This window comes from Psammomys obesus, unplaced genomic scaffold (genome assembly GCF_907164565.1).
Source record: "Psammomys obesus unplaced genomic scaffold, mPsaObe1.curated_primary_1811, whole genome shotgun sequence".
NCBI classification, from domain to species: Eukaryota; Metazoa; Chordata; class Mammalia; order Rodentia; family Muridae; genus Psammomys; species Psammomys obesus.
In genome coordinates this window covers 4,373,255-4,393,331 of record NW_026591086.1, presented here as the reverse complement: position 1 = coordinate 4,393,331, position 20,077 = coordinate 4,373,255, and the positions used below count along the sequence as shown (strand labels likewise).

At 46.6% G+C, this 20,077-nt stretch overlaps 1 protein-coding gene across 1 annotated transcript in view; it reads left to right on the top strand.

Moving 5' to 3' along the window:
- Positions 1–4,990: 4,990 nt before the first annotated feature.
- Ptk2b (protein tyrosine kinase 2 beta) overlaps positions 4,991–20,077 on the top strand; it is a 120,746-nt gene continuing 105,659 nt past the window's right edge. The window contains exon 1 of the mRNA XM_055609895.1: positions 4,991–5,106. The gene's annotated coding sequence lies outside the window, so the exon portion shown is untranslated. The remainder of the gene's footprint in view (positions 5,107–20,077) is intronic.

The window sequence follows — 20,077 nt, the reverse complement described above, 5'->3', positions numbered from 1 at the left end:
AGAGTGAATGAACCCAGGTGGATTCACAGTCAAATTCTAGCAGACCTTTAATGGAGATTTAACACCAATGTCTCTCAAATTTTTGCATAAAAAAAGAAAGGGAAATAATTCTGACAAACTCAGGCTATAAAGGTAGTATTTCTTTGATACCAAAACTGAAAAAGAATGCCACACTAAGAGTAAGAAGAAAATTACAGATCAGTTTCCTTTCTGAAGAACATTCTCAATAAAATGTTTGCAAATGAAATTCAACAACGTATAAAAGATCTCAAAGAATGACAGAATTGGTTTCATCCCATAGATGCAAGGATGGTTTGATTTTTGCAAATCAAATAAATGTTACAGCACATAAACAGACCCAGGGACAAAAGTCATATGATCTCACCAGCTCCAGAAGAGCCCTTTCTCAGGTTCAACATCTCTCCACAGAAAATAATCAAAGGAACATACTTCAGTCCAATGAAAGCTACATACGATAAACCTATCATCAATAATATACCAAGATTTCCTCTACCATTAGGAATGAAACATGGTGTCTTGTCTACCTACTCTTATTAACATAATGCTTGAATTGCTTTCCTAGAGTAATAATGCTAGAAAAAGAAACACAGAGGCCACAAACACAAAAGATTCCTATTTGTGAGTGTTATGATCCTAGAGTTAGGGCTTGTAAGGCCTTAAGATTCTACTAGGAAACTTACACACAAGCTCTTTCGGCAAAATAGCAGTACACAAAATTAGCACACAAAATGCAATAGCTTTTCTAAATGCCAACAACAAAAATCATCAAATAAAAATTAGGGCAAGAACTCATTTATAATAGTTTCAAAAAAAATACTCAAGAATCAGGTGAGGTGGCACATGCCTTTTATTCCAGCAGTGGGGAGGCAGGGGCATTTGGTTCTGGGAGTTTAAGGCCAGTCTGGTCTACATAGTGTGTTCCAGGGCAGCTGGGGCTACATAGAGAGACCATGTCTCAAAAACAAAACAAAGCAAGCAAGCAAACAAACAAAAACCTGTAAATAAACATAACCAAGGGAGTAGAAGGTGTCTACAGTAAAAACTTTAAGGCACTGGTGAAAGAAACTGAAGATGGCATTTGATGGTGGACAGAATTCTCAAGTGCATGGATTCATGGGTACACAGGAACAATTTGGCAAAATGTCTATATTTCCAAAAGCTAAATACAAATTAACTGCAATTCCCATCAAAATCTCAACGACATTCCTCACAGAACTAGAAAAAAAAATCCTGAAATCAAATAGGAGCATACAACCATTCAAGATAGCAATAGAAATCCTTAGGGGTATCAAAATAGCTGATCTCAAGTGGTATTGCAGAACTAGGGTAATAAAAACCATGAAATACTAGCCCAAAACAGATGGACAGGACTCTGAAATAAACACACAGGTACATCCACCTTATTTTTTGACAGATTGGTTAGAAACATGCATTAGAAAAATGACAAGCACCTCAAGTAGTGTTGGGAAACCCCCGAATTTCCACATGTAGAATGAAACCAGATTAAAAAAAACAATTCAAATGGACCAAAGGCTGTAATTTAATACCTGGAACTTTGAAAATGCTAGAGAAAACCACAGGTAAAGCACTTCAAGACATGGTCAGAGCAAGGACTTTTTGAGCAGGACCCTAAGAACACAGGGTCCTGTGGGTCCTGTGCTCTTGTGATATTTGTCAATCCCAAGAATTGACAAATGGGAATACATGACACTACGAACCTTCTGGACAACAAAGGAAACAATCACTGGAGTGAAGAGACAGAATGGGAGTGGGGTGGGAGTAGGGTGAGGGAGGCCTCTGCCAGCTACATACCACACAGAGGATTAGTCTCCAAGTCTTGTAAAGAACTGCAAAAACTAAGCACTACACAAACAAACCGCCTGATCAACAAATGGACTAATGAACACGAGAGCTAGTTCTCAAAGGAAGAAGTACAGAACAGTCAATAAGTACCAGAAGAGATGTTCAACATCCTTCCATCTCAGAGAGCTGCCAATGCACCTGCCTTCAGATCCCATCTCACCCCAGTCAGAGCGGCTGCCATCAAGGAAGGGGGGCATCAAAGGCTGAGGAAGGCTCCAGAGCAACACGGTACATTCGTACAAGGCTAGCTGGCTAGCCCGGCCACTGTAGATGACAGTGTGGAGGTTCTGCCAAACACTAAAAAGAGAACCCCTGTGTCACCCATCCACAACTCTGAGGGAATTCCTGAAAGAATACAAGTTAGACACTACAGAGACACTCGGATGTCCACGTTTGCTGGGCCTCTATTCACAGCAGCCAAGGTGTAGAGTCCACCTGGGTGTCCATCAACACGTGAGTGAGAAAAGACAATGTGGTGTTCTCTCTCTCTCTCTCTCTCTCTCTCTCTCTCTCATTATTCAACCACAAAGAAGAACAAAAAAAGTCATTTTTCTGGAAAATAAATGAAGTTGGACAACATCGTGATAAGCAAAATAAGCCAGACTCAGAAAAAAATTTCAAACGTTTTCTTTTATATGCAGAATCTAGATTTTAAAAATTATATACATTGGGCCTGGTGGCACTGGCCTGTCGTTCTTCCTACCCTGGCCAGAGGGAGTCGGGAGACTGCCTAGGGCCATGGCTCTCTACCGGTGGGTTGTGACCCCTTTGGGAGTCGAACAACCCTTGTACAGGGGTCACCTAAGACCATCCGAAAACAGACATTTACATTACGATTCATAACAGTAACAAAATTACAGTTATGGAATAGCAATGAAAATAATTTTGTGGCAGGGGTCACCACAACATTAGAGGGTCACAGCATTAGGAAGATTGAGAAGCGCTGGTCTAGGGGGAGAGTGCACGTCAGCACAACAGCAAGATGAGGAACGGGGAAGCAGTGAGTAAGAAAAGTACCTGATTTACATGGACAAAAATGTTATAATGAAGCATTTTTTTTTTAAAGAAGTGTAAACAGAAAGGTTTGGAGGAAAGCGTATGTCAGGTAAAGAATACAGCATGTGAACCTAAGAGCTTAACAGGGCTTAACAGGAGCAGTGGAGATATGGCTGTAGTTCATGCATCTGACCACACAGTGGCAGCACACACAAACCCAGCTTTTCTTCAACAGTCGCGGCTGCCGGTCCCTCAGGTGGATCTCCCCTCCGCACCACTAGACTGTCACCCATCCGTTCCCAGGTGCAGGAATTCAGAAAGCCACCGTTTGCTGACACCCTCGGCCACCCCACTGCGGACACCCTCTGACAGTTCTTTTAGCGTTGTGGTCATTTACCCCAGACACCGTTCCCACGTCTTCTCTGCTCCCATGGCTTTACCCCTTCACGTGTCTTTTTCTCTCCAAGCTCTAGCAGAAGAATTCCACCCGGCTACCTCCGACACCTCATTTCCATCAGCATCCCCTCCAAGCTTGCATGTCAGTGCAGAGATGGTTGACAAACGGGACAGTTCAGGATGAAAGAGAGGGTCCAGCTGGTCCAGCAGATGGTAGGGTATGCTGTGGAGATGGGGCATTTGAGAGTGGGTGATGCTAGCTTCAGATTAGGGTTTTCAGTAGACATGAAGGATATAGCTAAAATCTGCATTTTGTTACATCTTAAGAAACATGGACTTTATAGCATTATTATTATTATTATTATTATTATTATTATTATTATTATTATTATTATTATTGGTTTTTGGGGAACAAGGCTTTTCTATGTAGCCCTGGCTATGTTGGAACTCTCTCTGTAGACCAGACTGGCCTTGAACTTAGATTTTCACTTTGCCTCTGCCTCCTGAGTACTTAACTAATTAATTAGCTAATTAATTAATTAAATTCTGTTTTCTCTTGGGAAGCCATCACCACCGCTCTGGAAGGTAGGAGAAGGTGGATGGTCTCCTGGGACAGCAGGCCTGGTGGATTTAGAGGTGGGGTGGGGTGGGGTGAAGAAGTCATGAAGATTGTGGCTTTCACAGGTGGTTGGGCAGCTTGAAGCTCATGCTGCCATCTCAGGATTGCTATCATCAGAGACCAAACTGTGACCAGACCCCAAACTCCTCAGGACACAGGATAAAGATGGCTGGGGGAGGGTTTTCTGCTAAGCCCAGCACTTTTCCACTTCTGGGAAAGTCAGAATCTTTCTAGGACTAGAGAAGTGATGTGACCAACTGCCTTTGATCTGCCTCAAGTCCCACAGCCTTGCCGTCCCAGTAAAGAGGTGGCCAGCCTCTTCAGAGGGCCAGTGACACCAACTGGCGTAGGAAGAGGATCCCAGAAGAAAACCGTACATCTTCTCTCTTCTTTCCTGGTTTTGTTTTTGAGACATGACCTCCTACAGCCTAGCCTCACCTTGAACTCCCCACCGTGTAGCCAAGGATAATATAGAACTTTTTTTTTTTAAATTCAGTTTACATCCCGGTTGTAGTCCCATCTCTCCTTCCCTCCCAATCTTCTTATCCTAATTACAGAGATCCACCGCTGCATTCTGTCGTATGCCTTTGGTTCTGGGGATGAAACCCAGGCTGGACACTATTCAGTCCCTTCCTGGACTATTCTTGAGGTGTGCTCTGGTCCTGTCTGGGCTCAGAAAGACAGTCCTAAGTCTTTCCGACCTTGTGAACTTGTACCAGTCATATCGGTGTCCCTAATATTCCTCTGCCCTGGTGGTGGTGGGGGACACCTCAAGCTCTGGAACCACTGGGCCACTGCTGAGAACATGAGACAGGTTTGGTGCCCAAAGGCTGCCGAGAGGGGTGCCCGGAAGGAGAAGGCAGGGGTGGTAGAAATTGGGGTGGGGGTCAACCCGAAGACCCTCCGTGGGGCCCTCAGGCAGCGCTGTCCCCCGGGTCAGCGGGCAGCTCCAGGAATTGCAGGCGGCGTCTATTTCAGAGTTTATGGTAAGAGGCTGGCTCCTGCACACACACAGACAGCACACCCCACCCTTTAAGGAAGTAGGGAGGAGAGCAGCAGGGGTGTGGTTAACGACCGAGAGGAGGAGGGGGGGGAACAACCTGTCAGCCTCTTACTCAGCCCTCTGCGGGCAGAGCCTCGCGTCCTACCTGGCGGCCGCTCTCACCTGGCCCAGCCCGGAGCCCTGGCCCAAGTCAGCGCATCGCCCGAGGGTGAGTCCTGCGTGTCGCTTCCCCGCGCGGGGGTCCGGGACAGTCGATCGCTCGACTTAGAGGGAAGGCTGGAGGGCGTGTGGGGGGTGGGGGTGGGCTACAGTTTGGGTCCTTCGGGGAACCTGGACCCGGCTGGAATTCCTGGAAAGGGAGCCAAGGACCCTGAAAGTCGCGGAGCAGGTGCGCTCACCGCTGCTAGCTTGCCGCCCTGAGCTGGGGGAGAAGGGATCTATTTTTGGAGTTCTTTTGAGACTAAAGGGTGTTTCCACCGTTTTGTCCAGTTAGCTTATTCAGACAGGGGAGGGTAGGGGCACGTTTGAAGAACCTGCTGGTCTCTAAAGGCTGGATTTGGGAACCCCAAACTCAACGTGGCAGGGGGGGGTAGGGTTCAGAACCCAACTTCCTAGCGCAGACCTCTGCCCTGACACTAAGCTGTCTTCTCAGTGCCCTTCGTCACCCCAAGTGGCTACATCCCCACACCTGCACCACCCCTATCCCCAGCCTCTGGGACTTCCCCCCACCCCGAACCCGGAGCTTTAAGACAAGCAGGGGTTCTCCAAGAGGAACCATATCATAACTCGTGTGCGTGTGCACGCAAGCGTGTGTGTGTGTGTGTGTGTGTGTGTGTGTGTGTGTGTGTGTGTGCTGAAGTTCTAAAGTTCACACCAGCCACCCTGGCTCATTCTGAAGCTGCTTTCCCCGTGCCACTCAAGGGTTAAGTTCTGGGCTGCTGTTCCTGCTGCCAGGCTGTGCGTGGGCAAAGCTTTGGGTGGGTGAAGAGTGAGCATATGGGTGATGTTCTGAGGCCCACCAAGCCCTGCCACCTGCCCTCACCCTCAGCCATATGATAATGGCATCTCCCAAACTGGAAGCGAGATTCAGCTGGGCTCCTTGAAGGAACCACGCTGGAACCCTGGGTTTGGAGGGTGGCTTTGCAGAAGAACAGGAACAGAGCTTGAGCCGGTCTGGAGACCGCTGAGGGTGGGGGTGCCAGGCAGCCCCTATATGCTCAGGTTAGCAAGCTCTTGTCTTTCACAACTGCTGTGGGTGGGGGGCAGGGGTACAAGAAGGATGTAGAGCAGGAAAAAAAAGTGACTCACGACAATAAGGGGGGGAGGAAGGAGTCACGCTGGTAAGAAAGACCTAACTTTGGCAGGACAGTCTGCTTCCTTCCACTCACTTACCAGCTTCCTACCTGTATCCAGGTGCTGCTGCTTGGTGAGGGGAGGCTTGGAGGAGCCTGTGAGTCCAGCTGGCCAGGGCTGAGCCAGGAGGGGTGGGGCTGCCGTGGGAAGAAGCAGAGTTCCACCAATACAGTGCCAGAGGGTGCGCAGGGCTGGTCAGGGACAGATCATGAATCTTTCTGGCCAAAGCAGCTGTGAGAACTGAGGATCAATAGGGATCAACCAAGCAAGAGGCCAGAGCCCAGGAAGTACAAGAGCAAAGCTAAGAGCAGCAAAAGAAGAGAGCGGGCACTCAGAGTCTCTGAGAAGCCAGGCTTGCTGGGAGCCTAGAGTGCAGGGTTGAGGGGGAGCTGTCACCTTAAGTGGAGGATGCTCCCCAAGGCCTGGGAAGGCGTGCTTAGGCTGCCATGGCAACTCCTCTGGGAGCAAAGCTTGGAACCTTGAGCTGCTTGAAACTTCCCAGCGTGCCTCCAGGATGGAGGTGCCAGATTTAGCAAATGAAAACACGGGGCATTCAAATTTGAATTTTAAATAAGCAAGTTTGTCGAAGATTTTGTTCTCATCGTAAGCATGTTTCATGCAGTATTTGGGATATACCCAACACTCAGGCCTTACCCACAGTTTATCTGAAACTTAGCTGGGTGCCCTCAGACTGTCTGGGATGTGGAGGTTGGTGCTCTTCTGAGAAGTCAAGACTGAGAACTAACTCTGACAACATGCTCAGCGCATATTTATTTTGTGACAAGTCCTGATAGAAATGGTTGGTAGCTCATTTCATGATTGGTTATGATATTACTATTGAGAGAAAAAAAAATCAGTTCCCCTGTCAATTTATTCATCTGCACAGCCAAGGGAGGGTCTAAAATCTGTAAAAGCAGCTAGGCTATTTGGTGGTACCTTGGAAGGAAACTGGACCAATGGTCTTAGAATCCAACCTATGTAAAGCTGTTGGATTCTCTGTTTGCCTAGGTTTAGGGTATAAGGTATGAAAGTCTCTGGCAATACATGAAAAGCCACACTTCGGTGCTACACACATTAACTTTAAATAACACATTCACAGTGACCAAAAGAGCATCCACAAAATGCTTGGGGTGTCTCCTTTTCTGTTTGCCGTTATAGAATGCCTAGAGGTCTCCGGGGACCTGAGTTGGTTGATTCCTGTTTCTAGTGAGAGAAGTTAGCCTCTGGACAGAAGTGGGAGTGGGGGGTGAGACGAAGCTCTTTCCTCGGGGTTCCTAACCCATCCACTAGCCTGCTGCAAAGGCAGAGGAGACCAGCAGCTCTCTTCCTGGGGGGTGACAGGTGGGAAGAGGAGTGGTTCCAACTCTAATGAATGGAAGAGAAATGTGAATGGATAAAAAGAGACTGCACAGAACACCCACAAATGCGCCAGAGAATGGGGTTTTCATTAGCCTTCGTTTTATAGTAAGTTCCTTATTAGAAAACTCAAGCTGGGGCTGGAAGGAAGGGCACCTTGTGAAATCCGTCCTAACGTTAATGAGAACATTCCTAAGGAATTAAGAGACTTCCTCGAAGGAGAATTTGGGGGTGGGGGGAGTTGAGTTAAGGAGAGAGAGAGAGAGAGAGAGAGAGAGAGAGAGAGAGAGGGTGGAGGTGTTTCTCTTGTGGACTGATGGGTTATATTAAATGCTCCTTCTCTCCAGTGTTCAATTTCTGTCCCCCAGCCCAGCACATTTTGTCCCCAGTCCCTTAGGGTGCCATTCGAGATAGAAATAATTAGAGATATCCTGTCAATGAAACATTCAAATGCTATGCTGTTTATGTTTGTGTGTCCTGGGTTATTCTAAGATCTGCAGAGAAGCCAGGTGTGTCCCTGGATTAGCCTAGCCACTCCCTGAATGTGCCTTTTCAAGCCCTTCAGGGTTTCATGGGAAATAAGCATTCCACACACAGAGAATGTGGATGCAGGAATGGGGTGCAAAGCAATGTTACAAGTCATTGTTCCCCCATAATTCTAACTAGGACATATGCAATATTCAGTTCATCCTAGAGTTGGCATGCCCAACTCAGACATTTAGGAAATGAGCTCTCGTGAGCACCATTCCAGCCCCAGCATTCTTCAGGGATAGAAATCACCTTTATCTGTGCTGCCTAGCCCTTTCTCTCACAGACCCGGGAGAGCTCTAAGTCCAGCCCTTACTCCACGTGGAGGTGACAGTAGCTCCATGTGGCCAAACACTGCTAAGACAAGTACAACTGCTAGAGAAGAGAGAGGAAGGGACAGAGGCTCCCCTGAGGCAGGCCCTCATTAGTGGGGTCCTCAGTCTCTAGTTTTCTCACAGCCCAGGATCTACTCATCTCAGACTACCTAGCCTGCCAGGAGAATGGGAACTTCAGATAGTTAATCGAAAGGCAGTCAGACCAGAGAGGCACAGCTGGGATGGTTTGGGAACCCAAACGGGGGGGGGGGGGGGGCGTTGATAGTCATATCATTCTCATATCTTTCAGGCTGGTCCCAAGACAAGGGAGAAAGAGTGGGAGCCTGGTAACACTAACACGAAACTTATATAAAAGCAGTTGAATGGTCAGGAGGCCAGAATTATAGTGACTCCAACTGGACCTTCTCTGGACCTTTGGAAGGTCATTTATCAGTGGCCTCTTTATCTGTAAGATTCGGGTGGTAGCAGGGCTTTTGAGGGTGAGCTGAGGTCATCTGCATTAGCCAGGACACAGATAAAACAGAGACGAGAGCAGCCATTACCCATAGCAGGATAGAGATTGTCCTTTCTGACTCCCATGCTGTGCTGGATCCCCCTGTGAGTGTCAGAGCACTGGCTGTCTGCTGGAGAAGCCAGGCCTCCAGAGCACCGGGGCTATAGCCAGGCATCAAGAAGGACAGACTATCATTTCAATATCAACATCCCAGGAGGGAGGTGTTATGCATGCATGGCTTAGGCCAGAGGTCAGCTTCAGGCATTATTTCCCAGAATGCCATCCACCTTGACTTTGCAGATGTGTCCGTCTTCATTTCTTTTCTTGTTGCTGTGATAAAATACTCTGACAAAAGCAACTTAAGGGAGAAAGCACTGTCAGTCATGGCAGGGAAGTCAAGGCAAGGGGAGCATGAGGACGCTGACCACATTATATCTTCAGTCAGTAAATGGTGCCTCCCACAGGGAGGCCTTCCCACCTCAGTTAGTGCCATCAAGACAGTCCTCCACAGGCAATTCCACACTCTAGATTCTGTGACCTGACAACACTAATAACCTCAGGGTCTCTTACCATTTAGGTTCTGCTTGGCCAGTGGCTACCTAGCAAGTCCCAGGGATAGGCCTGTTTAAGTCTCCCCAGTGCAAACATTTTATCACCGGAGCCATCTCTCCTGCTTGCTTTTGTTCTGTTTAAGTTTTTTTGAGGTAGGGATTATGCTAAGTAGCCCACCTTAGCCTCAAATAACACCCCCATTGCCCTCCTCCCCAGCCTTCTGAGTGCTGAGACTTCAGAAATGTACTGCCGTGCCCAGGAATTTATTTCTTTTTTTCTGGTGTTGGGGAGGAAACTCAGGGTCTCACAAATGGAGCAGGCAGTCCGACTCTACCAAGGAATTCCACCTCAGTCTTCTCTATTCCTGAAGTCACAGACCACCTCTGACCTAAGAAGAAGGTTCCCCAGCTGACACCTCAGAGATGCCCGAGACAGGCACCCAGCAGTTTTTACTTCAGCCGCCCTACTCCCAATCCAGCATGCTCTGTGCTAGAAAACATGGTGCCCACTGATACCCATCAGGCTCTGGAGCTTGAAGGCCTGTAACAGTGTAGGCAGCAGAACATGGTGGCTCTTCTTTCTAGGCCTTGCTATAGTGTGCAGAGATCTGAGCTGTGTGAGGGGGTGGTGGGGGGAAGGGGCAGCCTTTTGAGTCACTCTGCTGTTTCTCAAGGTATAATTATTACTCACAATGACAGTTTGATTAGGAAAGCAGGCTCCAGGCTGCACATTTTCATGCATTTCTACCTAGATGCAATGGGCAGATTGATACCGAGTAGAGTTCAGTGTCTGAGAGATAGATCCTCTAGACAGACTTCGGTGGGCTTACTGGTGGGCACCTCTCTGGGTTCTGGGTCTCTCCAGCTTTTCCTTTTGCCCAGTGCTAAAGGGACCAGGACTCTTACAAGGTAACTGGCAATGTGCATAACACTGGCACGAACCATGGCCAAGCCCCAGGAAGGTCGGGCTTGGTCTATAACTCACTGAATGTTTTCCCCCTCTCCACTCCTCTGAGGTCTTAGGTGTAGGTCACCAACAACACCATCATACTTTCGTGTGCTGCTCCTCCCCCTTCCCCAATGTGGCCATCTTTCCCGTACCCATGGGCCTGCTGGGAATTTCTTCCCAGTTTGAATTTGCCTCTCCCACACGGTTCCTTTCCATAGCAGCGACAGTGGCCACAGCTGAGGTTCTGGCTATTTGAATCAGGCACACTGTGTCCTGGTTTCTAAAGTAGCTTTGTCCTCTTTCCACTTCCTCCAGGACCCAAAACTCTTTGTTCCTCAGCGGCGTGTGGTGATGGCGCATTTCAAGTCAGTCTTCTCAGTTCACCTCCACACCTTCCTACTCAGGGAGTTGCCTCCCTAAGCAGGCTCAATGCTGGCTCCCCAACATCCGTGCATCTGCTCTTGGAGACATCCGGTTCAGGTCCTTCCACAAATGACTTAGATGCGGGGCGCTGACCTCCAGAGTCATCAACTGAGGTAGCTGTAAGGGGATTGTAAGCCCTGATTCCCAAGCTTCAGGCTTAGTGCTTCTGCCTGAGTGAGTAGAGAGAAGCCCTGTGCTCGGAGCCTGGGCCCTGGGGTCTTCGATGACTGGCTATACAGTTTTGAGACAGTCTCTCTACTGTTTTTCTTATCTGAAAAAGAAGTGGCACCATCTGTCTTACAGAATCCTTGAGAGAAATGCTTGAGGCCTGTCTTCATGCCCCATAAAATATCACAGGCATCATTCCAGGGAAAAGGGATGATTTGAGGGTCAGGAAGACGTGGAGTCTTGGAGAGGGAGTACTGAAAGTCATGGAGCTGGGGGACTGGTCACTCCAGCGGGGATGTTTCTCAGCTTGGAAGTGGAGAGCTCCCTGGAGATGCGGGTGGAGAAAGATCCGCAGATCTCTTTGCTGTGTGTTCAGAGATCACCCTGGGATGCTGTAGAGAGGCTTCACTTATTTTCTCTCTGCATGAGCTTCAGTTTCTCACTTGTAATCCATTTCCCACATTTGTCAAGTGTTGCTCTCCCTCCCCATCCCTCCCTACACACGGGGAAGTAGTCTTCCCTCCTCCCGATCTGAAGGCTCTTATCTACCTCAGCAAGATCACAGTCTATGGGATGGGGGTGGCTACCAGGGGGCAATAAATATCTCTTAAGGGAAGATGGAGATTTATGGTGCCATGGGAAAGGCACAGCATGCATAAGACTGGGGTGGAGAGACTGCTTGTGGTTAGGCTGTGGTCACAGAGCTTCCTCGGAAGGTTAGGTGCTAGGAAACACTCTTGAAGGGAAACGGAAGGTTCATCTGTGAGAACTTGGCCTGTTGGTTGTGTCCAAAGAAAAGTGTAAATAGGAGCCTGGGGGTGGGTGGAGAGGCAGAGTGTGAGTGACTCACTGTAGGTGGAGCCAAGGGCAGCAGAAAGCAAGAGGCAATAAAGGTAAAGAGTGAGATAACACCTGGACACGGAAGCTGAAGACTGGACCTTGTTGGGAAAACCAGGGGGCCTTATTGGGAAGGCAGCAGCAGGGGGCTGTTGAAGGTGCTGAGTTGGGTAAAGGGGCTGCGATTAGATTTGAGGAGCAGGGTACAAAGTAAATGGGTTAGCAGAAAACTTGAGCTTGTGTGGGGAGTAGACTTTTAACAGTCCAGCCCTTATGAGTTAGAATAAACTTGTGCAATGCAGGGCGATCTCAGAGGGTGGGAGCAGGGTCCAACAGAGGGTCTAGGCATCAACTGAGGTTTCCATTTTCTTGCTGCTACAGTTGGGCTTTTGGTGAGTTTGAAAGCTGGAAAGAAGGCTTGTGGGAGCTTTTGGGAGTACGCAGGTTGTATAGGTTGTCTGCATCCCCCCTGATTCCTTTTTTTGTTTGTTTGTTGCTTTATTTTGTGGATACACAAGCTTGCGTGCACATGCACACACACATTACACACGCATTCATACACCATGTTCCTTTTGATGGAACTAGCTGTTCTTAGGTCTGTGTTAACTGTAGGCCTATCTACAGTGTCCCATGGTGCTTCTGAACACAAAGCATTTGGATCTGCAGATCCTCTTCCATCCACATCTCTAGGGACCACCTAGACGATTCCCTCCTAGCATCTGTGCCATCTTCTTGCTGCAGCCCGCTGCGTCCAAGTCTAGAAGCATCCCCACTGGAGTGACTCACCTTAAACCGAAGGCCTTTTCCTCTCACCAAAGCCTCCCCTCCCAGTAGCCTATCTCCAGGCCCTTGTTCTCCCAGGCGCTCAGGAGGGTGTCCCTGACCTCCTTCCCTTCCTCCGCGCCTTCACTTTTCCCTGCTCACATCCTGTCCATCTCTGTATCTTACAGATTCTCTCTTTGTGCACTCTCATTCTTCCCTTCCCCCTTTTATGGCTCCTACTGAGAGCTCAGGCCTTATCACCTCACATTACTCAACATTATTAAAACCTCTCTCCTCCTGCCATCCCTAGGAGCTGTCCAGGATAGAATTCCGAATTTCTTAAATTCAGAATTCAGGGCCCTCCTTTTTAATTTTTAAGATCATTATTTAATTACAGTGTTTCTTACTTCTCTTTCCTCCCTCCAAAGCCTCTAGTACACCCCTGTCCACTCTTCTTCAAGTTATGATCTCATTTTTAATTAATTGTTGTTGCATGTACATAGTTTATACATAATGCATATATATATATATATATATGTATAGGCATATTTTTCTAAGTATAACTTTAATGGTCCATATAATGCTATCTGTATGCCACCGAACCTTAATCCAACCTAACCCACCCTTCCTTATACCCCCCAGGCAAAGCCCTTTACCTCAGCCAAGCTGCCTTGCTCACTTGTCCCCACAAAACTCTATTCCTGTGGAAAGCACCAGTCCCATCCAGCTTTCCCAAATCAGGTCCTACCTATTCCTGTCCTAAAGCTTATTGCATGACCCTCACTGGAAATCTGTACTCCCATTGCAGCCTCCAGGCTTCTTGGCTGCCGTGATCTGCAGAATTTATTGACACATTTTCACATTCAATTCTTCCTAAGCGGGGAGGTGCTTTTTCTTCTTCAGTCCATCATACACCCTCAGTTCCATAGTCATGAGACTCTGTGTCCCCATCACTCCTTCCCTACACACTCATGCCTGTCTGAACCTGGCTACAGACTAGCTCTTCCTCATTCCTGGCACTGGGCGTCATGACAGCCAGTTGCGACACAAGCCTCTTGAACTCTTCAGCATCCAGATGCCTTCCTTCGAGGCAGAGATTTCCCAAATCCCAGAGAGGAGCCATGGATCAAAACGAGGAGCCTTCAAATGCTTTACAAATCCACTCCTCAGTCCCCTCAGAGGCTGCAGACAGTGTTTTATTTACCATCCCCTCTATATTCTTGCTCTGAGGCTGTGGGCCAGGATGAGGAAAGCCAGATGATGGAAACTGAGGTAACCTCAGTGTAGAGTTTCAAGTGCACAGGGGAGAGACCCACAAGGCAGAGATTGGCAGGGATGCCAGGGAACCGCGAGGGTCATCGGTGTACGCACAGTCGCCTGGACTTCACCCTCACAGTGTATACAAGCCTATCTCCTGTGCTCACGGACTGTAGTGTACATTAACTATTTCCAGAGTCGTCCCTAGCCGGTCCCTGACTCGATAGAAAGACCTCTATGCTGAGCGCTCACATGCTAACCTGTGTTTGCACCTACAGGTACCTGAAAGATTGCAGAGCCTTGCTGGGTTGGTGAGCTTGGGTTAGCGGTACGCACGGTTGGGAGTTGTTGACACAAGCTCTCTGAAAGGTGTGTGCTTTTCACCTCCAAGTTCACACATAGGCTTACGGGGAGAAAGTTCATAGCTTTCACTTGATGCTCCATGAAACCTGGAGCTCAGAAGATTAAGACAGTGGGGCTGAGGAGATGGCTCAGCGGGTGAGAGTATTTGCTGGGCACGCACATGGGCCTGAGTCCACACACTGGAACGCACGTGAAAAGGCTGGGCATGGCTGAAAGTACCTGTAATTGTAGCTCTGCGGTTGGGGTAGAGACAGGTAGATCCTGGAGATGGCCAGCTAGTCTGGCTGATGTGAGGATTTCCAGTTCCGTCAGACCATGTCTTCTATCAGACTAAGATAGAGATCAATCAAGGAGGACACATGCGGCCTTCTTCTAGCCTCCCCATGGGCCCTGCACATAGACACACAAGCTGCATACACACACCACACTTGAGCACACCCGCAACCCCCAAATCATTTTTAATAAAGATCAAGACAGATTCTTACTAGGTATTATTGTCAGCCTTACAGAATCCTCATAAACGTGATCTCAGGCTTTAATTCTTCTCCAATTCAGATGAGAGACACAGGGAGGAGGACACAGTCCACCGTTCTGAGAGCCATTGCTACGTTCCAAGGACACAACATGGCACTACCACATGGCTGGCATTTGTGTGCCGGGCCGGCTGTGTACAAATATGTGTCTGAGAATTCCCATTATCCCAGTAAGGGGGGGCCTTTTCTGTTTTACTAAAGCTACTTTGAATATGTCAGACTTTAGGGCAATAGTTAATATTTCATTTTAGTGACACATTTTGTCACTAACAAACTACGTGACATAGTAGGCTAGCTTAAAAATACAGCCTTCCCCAGCTTTTCATCTGTCTCGTCGTTAGAGCCTTTCTACACCAGCTGTGGCTTGTGAATGTCACACCCCGTTGGCCAGGCAAGGTGGCTACTCCTTATTAGTTCACAACGTGTCCATTTCTACAATGACATTTTGAACTATATTTTAATGCCATAGAATGTACCTTTTAAGATACACAATTTATTTTTTTTTAAAAAAATAAGTTTATATTCACAGGTTGATATAGCTATCACTGCTGTCAATCACGGCTTCATTATTTTAGAAAGAAGCCCTGAACCTTTAGCCTTCATTCCCCACCATCCGTCTGACATTGCTAGCATGCTATTTATTGGTGTGGACTTTGTCTTCCAGACAGAATGCGAGTGGAATCATGACTATGTGATTGGCTTCCTTCTCATAACATAATGTTTTCAAGGTCTGTGCATGTTGTCGTATCTCTTAGCCCTTTGTTCAAGTTTCATTGACAAATAACATTCTATTGTATGGACACACACATTACAAAAAGGTTTTGAGAACTCCATACATGCGAACACTGTAGTTACAGCATTTATATTCATACCTCTAACCCCTCCAACACCTTCTAAGTACCTTGAGCCTTTGTCTTCTATAATACACACACACACACACACACACACACACACACACACAGAATCCAACTAGTGGTGCCTGTATTTACATGGGTACAGGGCTGATCTCAGGGCTTGGGTATCAGGTCTCATCCTTGAAGAGAACTAACTTTCTTTCCCCCAGAAACTTTTGATTACTTGTACTTCAATTAGGGGTGGGACCTATTGAGCCCCCTCCCCTATGTTGGCAAGTCAGCTGGTGTGATCTTGTGCAGACAACTTTACTGTATCCAGGAGACACTATCTCACAGCAAATGACCTGGTTCCCTGGGTCTAACAGTTCTTCTGGCCCCTCTTCCATGATGCTCCCTGAGTCATTGGAATAGATATATAGAGATGTTCCATTTGGGTCTGGGCACTTACTCCACTATCACTTATTCTCTGCATTTTGACTATTTGTGGTTCTCTGTATAAGTCCCCACAGACTTTGCTGGTGATATTTTATGGCTACGACATAAAATATCAAAGCAGTTTTAATTTGAGTTTCCATAATTGCTAAGGATGTTGAATATTTTAAAAGATGTTTTGTAGCCATTTTTATTTCTGCTTTTGAGAACTCTTTGTTCAAACATGTGCCGGTTTGAATAAGATGGCCCCCACAGGCTCGTATTTGAATGTTTAGTTATCAGAGAGCCACACTGTTTGAAAGGATTAGGAGACTTGGGGCATGAGGTCTTGTTGGAGGACGTGCGCCACTGAAGGTGGGCTTTGAGGTTTCAAAAGCCCATGCCAGCCTCAGTCTCTCTTGTTCTGCTTGTGGACTAGGATGTAGCACTCAGCCACTTTTTCAGCACTGCTCTTGCCTATTGCCTTGCTGTCTGCCTTGATGATAATGGACTAAGCTGCAAGCAAGTCCCCAGTAAAATGTTTTCTTTTATAAGAGTTGCCTTGGTCATGGTGTCTCTTTCTTCACACAACAGAACAGTGAATAAGGCAAAATCTGTAGCCCATCTTTTTAAATTAGGTCATTTGTTTTCTTGATTTTTTTTTCCTGAGTTCTCTGTATATTCTTAATATTAATCCTCTATCAGATACATGGCTGACAGATTTTCTCCCACCCTGTGAGCTTCCTTTTCACTCATTTGTTTCCCTTGCTACACTAAAACTTTTTAATTTTATGGGGTCACACAGTCAATTGTTAGCCTTGATGCCTGAGTAAATTCAGAAAGTCCTTTTCCTGTACTTGTGTCTGCCTGTGTTTTCTTCTAGTAGTCTCAGAGTTCCAGGTTTCACACAGATAAGGTCTGTTTTTACTTTTCTACACATGGACATCCAGTTTCCTCAGCACACTTTGTTAATGCTGTCTCTCCTATGCTGTGTATTTTGACACTTTGATAAACATAAGATGATTATACTTAGCCTGGTGTGGTGGTACACACCTGTAATCCCAGCACTCAGGGAGACAGAGGCAGGTGGATCTCTGTGAGTTCAAGGCCACCCTGGTCTACAAAGTAGGTCCAGGACAGCTAAGTCTGTACAGAGAAACCCTGTCTCAAAAAAAAAAAAATGACATGACTATAATTGTGTGTACTTAAGGCTACATTTTGTTTTCCTATTTCTTACTTGACAGACAGTTGTGCTTTCTACATTTCAACAAGTATAAATAATGCTGCTGTGAGTCTCATGTGTAAGTTTTTGTGTGGATATATGTTTTCATTTCCCTGAATTATATACATCAGAGTGGAATAATGGGTCACATAGTAACTCTATGTTTAACATTTTAAAATATTTTATCACATTTATTTATTTGCATGCGTGTGTGTGTGTGTGTGTGTGTGTGTGTACTCATACAAGGGCATGCCATATGTGTGGAGGTCAGAGAACAACATATAGGAGTCAGGTCTCTCCATCTTGAGGGTCAAACTTAGGTCATCTGGCTTGGCAGAATCATTTTTATCTGCTGAGACATTCAAAAATTTAAATGAAAATGGCCCCAATAGGCTCATAAATTTGAATGTTTGTTCCCAGTTGGTGGAATTGTTTGGGAAGGAGGAAAAGGCGTGGCTTGTTGGAGGACATGTCACTATGGGGTGGGCTTTGAGGCTTCAGTAGCCCACACCAGGCTCAGTCTCTCTTTCCCTCTTCCTGCCCATGAATCAGGAATGAGTTTTCTTGTCCCAGAACCTGCCTGATACCATGCTCCCTACCATGGACTTATCCTCTGAAACTGTAAGCAAGCCCCAGCTTAACTGCTTTCTGTTATAAGTTTCCTTGATCATGGTGTTTTGTCACAGCAAAAGAACAGTAACTAAATCTCGATTTCTTCATGTTTTTGTCTGTACTTGTTACTTTTTGTAAATTTGACTTTAACCATCTTAGTGGCGAATGTGCTGTGACTTATTGCAAACTTCATTTTAATCTTCGTGATGACTAATGATCCTGCATCTTTGCACATTCCTGTGGACCCAAGATGTTTCCTTTGAAGAAGTATCTGTTCAAATCCTCTGGAAAGTATTTCTGAAAGTCCACAGTATAGCCATCCAAATCACTGTTCTTTAAAAAGCTTCCTAAAACACTTGGTATATGGGGCTATGCCTTTAATAAAAATTACTGAGCCTGAATCATTGCTCGAGAAAGAAAACAGTTCTGTCAAATGACCTTTACAAGCATGCCTTTACAGTAAGACCACTCAGGTAGCTTCAAGCTCCTATTTTTCCGAGTTGACTTTTGTTTGAAATATGACAATTCAAAGAGAAATTCGCAATTTGAAAGATCTGCTATTACATTTCTTTTTTTCTGATTTAGTTTGAGGGAGGAGAAACCTTCACCTTATAGTTATGCAGATGTGATATTTAAAAGTGGGTCAGTGGATGGCCGGATGGGTGGATGATGGAGAGATGATGGGTGGTGAATGGATAAGCAAATAGATGGAGAGATGAGGGGATAGATAGGTAGACAGATGAAGACGTAGAGAGGTGGATGAGTGATGCATGAATAGAAGGGTGGAAAGAAGGAGAGGTATATTAGTGGATGAATGAATGAATGAATGAATGAATGAATGAATGAACGAATGAACCAGAAAAGGAATAAAATCCAGCGACCCAGTCAGCCAAGCAGCCAGACCGGTTTTTCCAACTTTCTTTAGGATCTTCTTGTTCCCACTCAGAAAAGTGATGTTGCATTTTCAGTTTACACTCCACAGAGCTATATACAAGCAGATTTTTGATTACAAGTTTGAAACAAGGTACTATATATATATATTGTTGATGTTGTTGTTGCTTGGAATATCGTTTCCATATTCTTTGAAAAGATGAGGGCTTGGTTCCTGGATGTGGCTGAGAAGCCCCAGATTTTATGCGACAGACATGTGTTTCAGGGACAGGACACAGTGCGGGGGGCTTCTCATAGTTCGTCATGTTCAGGCCCTTCCATTAGCACTTTTCTTACTGGTGGGAAGATTTCTGAGTCACTGTCACTCTAAAAGACATTTCCCTTCTCTGGTGTCCAGGTGGGACAGGCTATCCAGAGACCATAAGCCCCAGGACTCACCATCAGCTTGCAAGGACAAAAAACACACTTGAGCTGAGAATGAAGATCTTCATTCTTACTCTGTCTGAGAGATGGAAAGAGAAAGCGTGTCAGGAAAGAAGGTTCGGAAGGAAGCTGTAGCCAGAGACATGAAAAAGTGACAGACACAGGCCATAGCTGCACAGAGGACTTTTAAAGCTTCACGGCACAAAGACGGGAGAAGCAGCAGGTGCTCTGTGAATGGACCTTCATAGGACCAACATGAGGAGTGGGTGCCTGTAACACTCACACAAGAGGCTGTACGGAGGGAGGTGGGTCCTGGGAGCGAGATTTAATAGGGAGCATTGTGGGTGGGGCTGGGACTTTTTTTTTAATTTCTCCCCTCTTCTCTCGTGTTCCCTTTCTTTCTCTCTTATTCCTTTCCCTCGTATCGCCCCCTCCATTTTCTTTTCCATCCTCTACTCTCCCCTTCCCATCCTCTGTCCTTTCTCAAGACACAATACCATATAGCTCAGGCTGACCTCTCATTCACTATGAAGCCAAGGATGACCAGGAACTTCTGATCCTCCTGCCTCGACTTCCTGATTGCTGGGATCGCAACCATAAGGCATGATACCCAGTTGAGGTAGCACTGGGAATCAATCCCAGACCAAGGCTTCATGCATGCTAGGCAAACACTCTAAATGAGCCCAAGCCCCATCCCTGACTCCTCTTTTTCATGATCGTGATCAGTGGCTTTGGAATTAGGGGCTCAAATATGTATCAGTCAGGGAAGGCTCCAGATTCGCTTTATGGACTCTTGGTATTTACTCATGTATGTGTGTGTGTGTGTGTGTGTGTGTGTGTGTGTGTGTGTGTGTGTGT